The following is a 9,646-nucleotide window of genomic DNA, read 5'->3' on the forward strand; positions in this document are numbered from 1 at the left end:
TCAGCCTTTTCATCAGGTGATGAACTCTCTGACTTCGCTGCCGTCCCCTTCATATTGCACAGAACTTGACATCTCTTCAACATCTCGGCACCTCTTGTGTCTACTGTAACGACGCTGGCCTTCCTCTAGCTTCCGGCGGATATTGCGAAGCCTCATCTCCAAAAACCCAGAGTGTGATGCTGGGGGGGGGTTTTCCCTTTAGAGGGGGAAAAAACATATCAAATCATTCCGGACCAGAATGGAAATTTCAAAAGAGAAAATACTGGCTTTAAACATTCTGATTATTTCCCTGTTTCAATATTTAAGCATCCCATACCCATAGCTAGCTCTACCCACTTTTCAACTAATAAACTGTATACTCACAAAGCCTTCTCCTCTGCCATCAATTTGGACTTTTAGCGATGGGAAGATGGTGATGATGTTCTTTGCAAGAACCACCTTTTCAGTAGTGGAGGGATAACTAGTAATAAAAACAAATTTAAAAAAAACACTCATGAGACCTTTTTTCTCTTCTATTTAAAATGACATGATTAGCCCTTACTGTCAAATGTGTGATTAAAAAGCAACTGTTAACAAAAGATGTGCCCTGTATCAACCAAATGAGAACGTCTGTATACTTTATCCCCCCATTGCAATTCAAACACTTAAAACATTCACAATTACATTCAATGCACATATGCTGTACATTCTTAAAACAGTCCAATCGTGACAAGTGGGCTTATTTGTATAACCACACATAAGATACAAAATAATATATAGTTCACATTCATATACTGTACTTACAATCCATGCTTCTCCACCAAGTCAGAGACGCAAACTTTAATGAGTTTCATTCTGGTCTTCTCTGTAACAATGCCCTTAGTTTGGAGTTCATCAAATATTTCTGGAACTTTCATTTCAAGTAGAGGCCTCAGACCAGTCGGCTGATCTGGCTCCTGTGTAGGCTGAACAGAAAATGAAGAGCAGAGCAGAAAGTTAGACTCTCTGTCTTCTCTGTAGTCTCTCTGACTTTTCTGAAACACATTTGACTAGCTGTACACATGATCCAAAAAAACATTATGGTAAAATGTACCTGAGTTTGACAGACTTCTCTTGGGACAGTTTGAAGATGGGGTGCTTCTGAAAAGTGCACTTGGAATCTGTCAAGGTTACTTATCTGCACACTACTATCAACATCAGTGAACTCTTGGAAATCAATATTGAATTTTAAAATCCGGTCAAGGACAAATCCCAATTCAGTTGTTTTTTTCCAGAAGCTCTGTTGTGCTTTGGACCCTGTAAATCTTTCTTTTCAATTCATTTCCATTCTTAAAAGTAGTTGCGAGGACTTTCACAGATTCCTGCGGCCCATGTCTCCCTTCCTGCAAACATGAAAAAAAAGTAAAGTACAAATCTAATTCATTGTGATATTGATACTTGTACTAATTTCAAAGTCAAATGAGATTACATATCTAGAAGTGATTAAATATCCACATCCAACAGACACTGAAGTTAACACCCAGATTCGCAGCCTCTGATTTGCCATTTAAGGGAAATTTGACTTACATACCTTAGTGTCCACTCCTCGGTTTTCTGCACCTCTTAGGATACTGTTGTGATATCATGTTAGACATTTTAGGTAAAGCATTAAAGCTGAAACCCATTTTGACATTTGTGAAATCTTTATTGCATTTATGAAAATGAAAAAACTGAGATTTCACTGCTTTTTCACATGTTGCCCACATTGGACCAGGTCCAGAATCAAAACCACTATAGTGCAGATTTAAAAAGTCTAGGTATAGTGGACCTGGTCCAATAAGGACTACATGTGAAAAAAGCTGTGAAAGTGGACTAATCAGACCCACAGACAGACACAGACACACACACACACACACACACATTCTTCTTTGCATTTTCACAAATAGAATAAAACTTTCACAAATCTAAAACTGTATTTTATAAAGTCTTCAGCATCTCTGGGACAATCCAGTCCAGATTTGACAAGTCTAGGTATAGTGGTTCTGATTGTGGACCGTGTTAAATATTTACTAAAGTTACTTTTTTGGGGGGGGGGACAGTACCCCCCCTTTCATTTTCATAAATAAACAGCTTTAATGCTTTACCTAAAATGTCTAACACAATATCACAACAGTAAGAGGAGCAGAAAAATGAGGAGCGGTCGCTCAGCTCGGAGGCTGCGAATCTGGGTGCTGGCACCGTCTAATTACTGACGTTTTTCGACCGTTGGTACTCCGATCCCCGTTTACCAGATTTCATGCCGATTTAACAGAAACAAACCATTGTCTTACTAAAATGTCTCAAAATTAGTTATATATGGTGTCATTTTTGGTAATTAGCAGGGTAAAAATAAAACTTCAAAATCCCAATGCAAGTTTGATAGCCAGTAATTAGACGGCCCCTGAATAAGACTAGCTAACGTTAAGGCTTGAGGTTTATCTTTTATGATTTAGAGTTAGTTGGCAGATTATATACATGCCGAATTTACCTTCACATTTTGGTTTGATGACAAGTGTCCAGCTTTATATTCCCAGCTGAGATTTCAGTACCATTTAAGGCAAAAAATAAAACGACATGAGAGCCAAGTATGACTGCAGTCCGGCTCCGGTAACGTTCAGGAATATCGGGTAATAACGTTACGGAACAGTCAGTTAACTTCCAGCAACTGACCTAACACGTTCAATACTCTGGCTACAGATAATTACAGTTACAGCACGGATATTTTGATTTCAAATGAATGTAGGACAGCGGCGGCTAGCTAGCTAGTGTGAGGTTTACTAACGTTAGCTAGCTAGATCTAACGGCTCTAACTACTTTAAACCCTGACATTGCCTAGCTAACTCAAAAAATATCGTATAGTCAGATTAACATCTACTTCCACACGCTTCGAAAACGTCGAGATATTTTCATTACGTTAAGATAAAATAGTGTTTACCGTAGAGTTTGGAGTCTCGCGAATATGGATGACCGCGAAAAAGGATGACGCTGTTGCTGGGCAGAATTCAGATTCACTGTCCAACACATTAACTGTGTTAAGCCTTTTTACACATTCTTTACACATGTTTTACACTCTTATGTAGAAGTCCACACACAGTGTGTTAAATGTGTAACAACACATTTTTGTGTGTCATTTTTTAACACATCTCTTCTAAGAGTGTATTTGCCTATTTTCTCTAAATATTGATTGTTTATAATATATAAATAACTAAATAAATGTTTCTGAAACATTCATTCATTGATTACGTATTTTAAAATAATTCATTAAAATAACATGTTTGCATGAAATGTAAATGATTAGAATAAAGGAATATAGTATTACAAAGACCAAACATTAAATGTCATTTAAAATGTTTGGTGGCGCTCTGCTTGTAGTTCCTGCTGATGTCACCAGAGGGCGCCATGACGTTTTTATCTCCAGTTTGTAAATTACAGGTGAAGGTTGTTGACCTATTAATTCATATGATCTGCTCTGTTTATTTATTGCTATATGTTTGTAAATATTGTCATTTTCAATGTACTATGGACCTTCCATTTGTGTCCTGAATAAAGTTGATAAACTTTTCTCTTTACAAACTATAACAGAAGATGGAAATCATTTCCAAAACGTTGTAGCTATCTCTGATTGTTTGATTGCTAACTTGTAGCCAGCAGTGAACCAACTTCGTTGTAGCTCCATTTCTGCTGTATTGACATTACAGAAGTCTCTCGTTAGCATCTTGTAGGCTACTTGTCGCAAAGTGACGCATGTGCGACTCACATCAGGCAGTGACACCGCCACCGTTACCTTCTCTGGTTTAGATATGAGGACGTATTTCCTGCCACCACTAGGGGGCGCTGGGTTTTGACGCTTTGGCCGCTCTGACGTGGCAGCGTTCTTCGATCATGTTCAACACACGATTGAAGAAAAAGCACAAGCAGCCACTGACTGCACGGCCAATACACTGACACTAGAAACCTTTTATAAATTACATATATAATGACGGTCGCAATGTTTGTTGGTCGCAGCGGTGTTGTACAAAAATTAGCCGACGCTGTAGATGTGTAAATCACGAGACTTATCAATACCACTTCTCCATCAGTCAGGACCAAGATCTGACCATAATTACACTTTTGCTTTCCATACTGTCGTTGCTTTAGCCCAGCCAACGTCAACTGGCGGCCCGCGGGCCACATACGGCCCGCCAAAGCGTTTAGTCTGGCCCGCAGAATAATCATGAATTCATAAAATGTGAAGAGGAAAAAATGCGTTCTGTTATTTAGCATTTCAAGCATTTACAGGCAGATTAACTCACGCTAGTCTTGTTACTGTGAGTAAGCTACAATAAAACCTTTGTGAGTAAAAAGTCAATACTAATCAATGCACTCACCTGTGTAGACAGGCATAAACATGTAGAAATTGATATTTCAATCTGCTCGGTCTGCTCAGTCCACCGCGCTGTTTTACGCAAACACAGCTCTGCTCTGCAAATAGCGAATTTTTACAAACACGCTAAAACAAAAGCTGTCTGTTTGTAGTCTAACTGTTTATCTGAGTTTGCTGGGAATCTTGAAATTTGGACCAATTGTTATAAATTTAACTGCTGGCTGAGCGAACCATCCTCTCTGCTGGAGTGGTAAACCTATGGATGTACTATCAGACCACAACAGAAGCATGTGGCTACTTAATATGCACGTGAATGACATGATCGTTATGTTCGCATTCTTCATTGTTGATGATGATGCTGTATTATTGTTATTGTATTATTTTGCAACAGCATCGTTTCATTGCAAATGGGGCATACATGACGAATGCATAGCCTCTGTTTTAAACCTGTCTCTCTCTCTGCTGCTCAGTTGTCATTTCAGCCTAAGAACAACCCTCCTCCTCCCCTTGCTCCTCCGGTCTTCATCCCGCACGGCTCCTGGTTCCTCCTCCGACCAGACTGCGTCGGCTCCTCGGTTCGACATTCAGGTTCCTCACACCGCCATCAGTGTCTAGACTCCATCGGGGATCAGCTTTTGGCCTTCTAACCCCTAATTATTATCATTTAATAATGATGGAGTCTACTCTCCAAAGACTGTACATGTCATATCATGCTTTCGTACAATAAATCTTTGCATATCTGCAACGAAGTCTCTCCTGATTGAAATGACAAAAATCTCATTCCAAAACATCATTTCATGATACATTATCCGAGGATGATGATTTTGTTTGGACCTCTGTCTAAACTTTGGTGCATGCGATTTGAAGCCAAGCACAATCCATTTAAAAGACTAGCACATGCAGTTAGTAACTTTAAAAATGTGTCAAAGACATTGGCTTTCAAACATCAGGTTCAACACATGTATCACTATAAGCATTGTGATAATATATCTAAGAAAATAGATGTGACCAATGCCTATCTTGTTATAGTAGGGTCATTGAAAAAAGCTGATGTTTTGTTAGAAAACTTGAGGTTAACCCTTGAAACTGACCTTTCTTTGACCAGTACCATGTTTGTGTCTCACTGTGTTGATGTGTATGGCCAGGCTTATAGAACTGGTCCATACTGCCACTGAGAACAGACCATGGAGAAGAACGTTTGTTCGGTGAAGTCATTCATATTTTGCCCCAGGCAGTAAATGAGTCGATTCTTATGTTTGTGAGGATCCTAAAAGTCAAGTACTTTGATGACCGTTTTTATGCCTATGCAGTCCAAAGAACATGAGAATATCAACTGATTACACTGGCTGAAACTTCAGATTTTCGGTCTTTAGATATTATGATAAGCTTTGACTGTTATGGTTTTGTATATTTTCTTTTCTATTTCTTCTAAGTCTCTGTGTTTAGTTTATTTCATGTTTCCTGTCTGTTGTTTCTGTTTCCTGTTTTATTTTGAAAGTCTGTTTTCTGTCTTGTCTTGTCTAGTTTTACTTCCTGTGTTTTCCCGCCTGTGTGATTGTCTGATGTGCTCCACCTGTTCCCCAGCCCTGCTGTCACCTGTCTTGCGTCTTCTCGTTACCTAGTTTATTTAGCCCCTGTGTTTCCTTTGTCTGGTGCCAGATGGTTTTGTATCCCGTTGTGTCCTGTTCCTGTAAGTTTGCTCCTTTTGTTTCCTGCCCGTGTTGCCGTCAGCCTGTATTTTTCCTGTTGCTTTTGTATTTTTCTCTGAGTTTCTTTGTGTGTTTTTTCCAGCCTCTGAGTTGCGGTTTTTTGTTATCTAATAAATCCCTGAACTCAAGCCATCTCCTGCCTGCCTGCCTCTCCCTGCATTTGGGTCCACTATTCCTCACTTCACCTAACATTGACACCAGTGAGCTGTATTTGAACCCAAGGTACAACATTGTATAGCTTGGATGTTATGTTCACTACACTGTAAATATGTTTTGCCCTTTGGTCGCAACTTTCCAATTGTTTAACGTTGAAAGCACTGAGATGACAAATGCTGCCTATTACCTGTTTTTATGTTTTTCGATGCCATGTATTCTGTCTCAACATGATTATATCAGAATAGACATGGTAAATGTAAGTGCATTGTTTTTATGGTTGTGGACATTTTAACAATCCAAAGTATTCACAAAACAGTTAGGCACAAGCTATTTTGTGATTATGGATGAGAGTCCCTAAAACAAAGTTTCTTCACATATGAATTTAGTAATTAAAATAAATGATTGGTTTAAGTGTAATGGATTACCGATTACAGAAACAGATTTAATTACATGATTATTTTAATGTGAAAGTCTGAGAGAAGAGTCCCGCACACTGACCATTACTCAAGCAATAATTTACTTAGAAAAATACGTTTCGGTCTCAGACCTTCATCAGGTAAATTCACACATTCACCTCAACCATAGCCTTAAAGAATAATTAATTCTTTCAATTAACACTTGAGTTGTGTCAAATCTGACACGTGTTGTCTCTGAGCTGATTCAGCACGTGTTAAAATGTTTTTAACACATTTGATCAAAGAGTATGTGATGTAACAGTTACTTGTTGATATATCTATCTCTGTTTTACATTCGCTCTAATCTTTATCTTTGTGAACATGCACATTCCCCTAATCTGAAACTGCTTCTGGAGAGACTCTGGAACCATTTTGACTTTATACATTATTTGCATAGTTTTGGCTTCCACCAAGTCTCTAATGGCGTTTTTCCATTACATGGTACCTGCTCGACTCGCCTCGACTCTACTCGCCTCGCCACATTGTGCGTCCGTTTTCCGTGAGCAGATTTTAGTCCCGCCTCAGCGTGGCTGGTCGTCTTGCCGTCTCGACGCACACACCAGCGCACAAGTATAACATCAGGCCACTTGAGCTTGTTGTACAGTTCTGTGGAGGCTCCACCAGAGCTTTCTCCGTAGCCTGTGTAAGTGGCCTGATGTTTATACTTGTGCGCTGGTGTGTGCGTCGAGTCGGCCATGTGTGTGTGTAGTTAGGCTACGGCGAAAGCTCAGAACGTGGAAGGTGTGTTGTTGCCAGAAGACACATTTAGTTTCTAAAGAAGCTGGAGGCAGCAAAAAAAAACACAGCTGGCTATAATTTACTTAGAAAAATACGTTTCGCTCTCAGACCTTCATCACGTAAATTCACACATTCACCTCAACCACAGCCTTAAATAGTTTGGTTGACTAACCAGGACCAATCAGGTCCGGCTCTTGAATGATGTCATTCATTCACAAAGTGGCGCTCCCATCACGGACCGTGAACAGGAAAAGGCAGAAAAAATGCCACTCAGTACATTTAAAAACAACGGATAATCAAAACAATTTTGTTATAGACTCAAGATCAATGTATTCTCATTAGCCCAATATTTTTCTACTTTTAATCGGAGAGGACTCAATACATTCAAAAGTGGATTACATTGGTTAAATTACATTATAACTGTCCATATGCACCTGTACAATGAACAGTTCCTGAGGATAAACTAATACGGAAACAAGGAAAAGGAAAAAACATCAAATTAGCATAACATGATATTGAGATTAAATTCATCATTGAGGCCTTTTGGCGATAGGGTCTGCAAAGTAAATATCCAAAATGCCTCGCGTCTTTTTAGTAGCAAGTCGTGGTTGCCCCCCCTTTTTGGAAGACTGACTTGTTCAAAGCCACAAAAATGCAATGATGAGATGTCATGTTTATGATCATTAAAGTGTACCGCGACCGAACATCAGGCCACTTGAGTTTGTTGTACAGTTCTGTGGAGGCTCCACCAGAGCTTTCTCCGTAGCCTGTATAAGTGGCCTGATGTTTATACTTGTGCGCTGGTGTGTGCGTGGAGCCAGCATGTGTGTGTGTAGTTAGGCTACGGCGAAAGCTCAGAACGTGGAAGGTGTGTTGTTGCCAGAAGACACATTTAGTTTCTAAAGAAGCTGGAGGCAGCAAAAATATACACAGCTGGCTAAACTATTTAAAAATAGCGGGTTTGTTCAGGACACCCCCGTCTGTCTCTTTCACGTCACCTTTTCGGCTCGCCTCAGCTCTCTGGGAACCTCGACTGAGGAGGTACTACATAAAGTACCTGTTAGCAGGTACCAGGGACTTTTTTTCGTAATGGAAAACCAAAAAAGGCGAGTAGAGTCGAGCTGGTACCATGTGATGGTGTTGACCTCGGGGTCTAATTTGACCCATTTTCAATAAGTTTCTACATCAGAAATTTGGGTTTCTTTCAACAATATTGTGGACTACGTGGATGGTTCCCTGCAACGTTCTTAACAAGTAAAATGAATAATCAGTTCACTACTTTCATTGGATTTGGGTGTTTGTTTCAGTTTTACAGCATTTGAAGAGAAAATTTATAAAACAACAAAAAAAAAAAAATCGTCAAACATCAGAAAAAGAACCAAAAAAACTTGGATTGAAGTGAAAAAAAACGCTGAAAAAAGTGCCAAAAACATCGGGGGGGAAAGCGACAAGTGTCGAAAAAGACGACCAACACGTTGACCAAAAAGTTTTAATTTGAAATTTTGACCCAGAAAAACCAAAAGTTGCTTGTTGGCCAACACGAGGGTTAAGTATATGTGAGTTTATAAATAATCAGTTTGGTTGAAGGTATTCTGCTCTGTTAATGAGTCGTATTGCTCTCTTTTGTAATATAAAAATAGGGTTAGTGATAGTCCCCATATTTCCACACAATATGTAATGTATGGCTATATTAAGGAACTGTACAATATATGTAGTGAATTTGAATTGAGCACATCTTTCGTTTTATGTAATATGGCAATGGACATCGTTACTTTAGTTTTCACTTGTTTGATATGTGGTTTCCAGCATAATCTGTGGTCTATAATCACTCCTAAGACTCTTTCTGTTTCTTCATGGTTGACTTTTATTTCCAAATATCATGAACTTAGTTTTATTTAAATTCAAAGACAACTTATCAATATCAAACCATCTTTTTAAGACTTCCAGCTCTTTCTCCACTGTATCCGAAAGCAGCCTCAGGTCATCACCAGAGCAAAATGAATTAGTATCATCAGCAAAATGTTACGTTCAAAACAAGAGCTGGACCCAAATGCAGACATAAACGCAGAGCTGGAGTGAAAGTTAACAGGTTTTCAATCAATCAACATTTATTTATATAACACTTTACAGTAACCAACAGGTATCCAAAGTGCTTAACATCAGAATCAAGACTAAAACACACATCATGTAACATATACAATAAAAAATAAAAAATAAATAAAAAAATG

General features: G+C 38.9%; 1 long non-coding RNA gene across 1 annotated transcript; it reads right to left on the minus strand.

Moving 5' to 3' along the window:
• Positions 1-276: 276 nt before the first annotated feature.
• Positions 277-1,433, minus strand: LOC118495404. Its single transcript, XR_004897798.1, has 3 exons — positions 1,073-1,433; positions 784-944; positions 277-460 (listed from the first exon to the last, which is right to left on the minus strand). It is a non-coding gene; the product is annotated as an uncharacterized LOC118495404 (long non-coding RNA).
• Positions 1,434-9,646: the final 8,213 nt, after the last annotated feature.

The sequence above is a fragment of the Sander lucioperca genome, chromosome 7 (genome assembly GCF_008315115.2).
Source record: "Sander lucioperca isolate FBNREF2018 chromosome 7, SLUC_FBN_1.2, whole genome shotgun sequence".
Lineage (NCBI taxonomy): Eukaryota > Metazoa > Chordata > Actinopteri > Perciformes > Percidae > Sander > Sander lucioperca.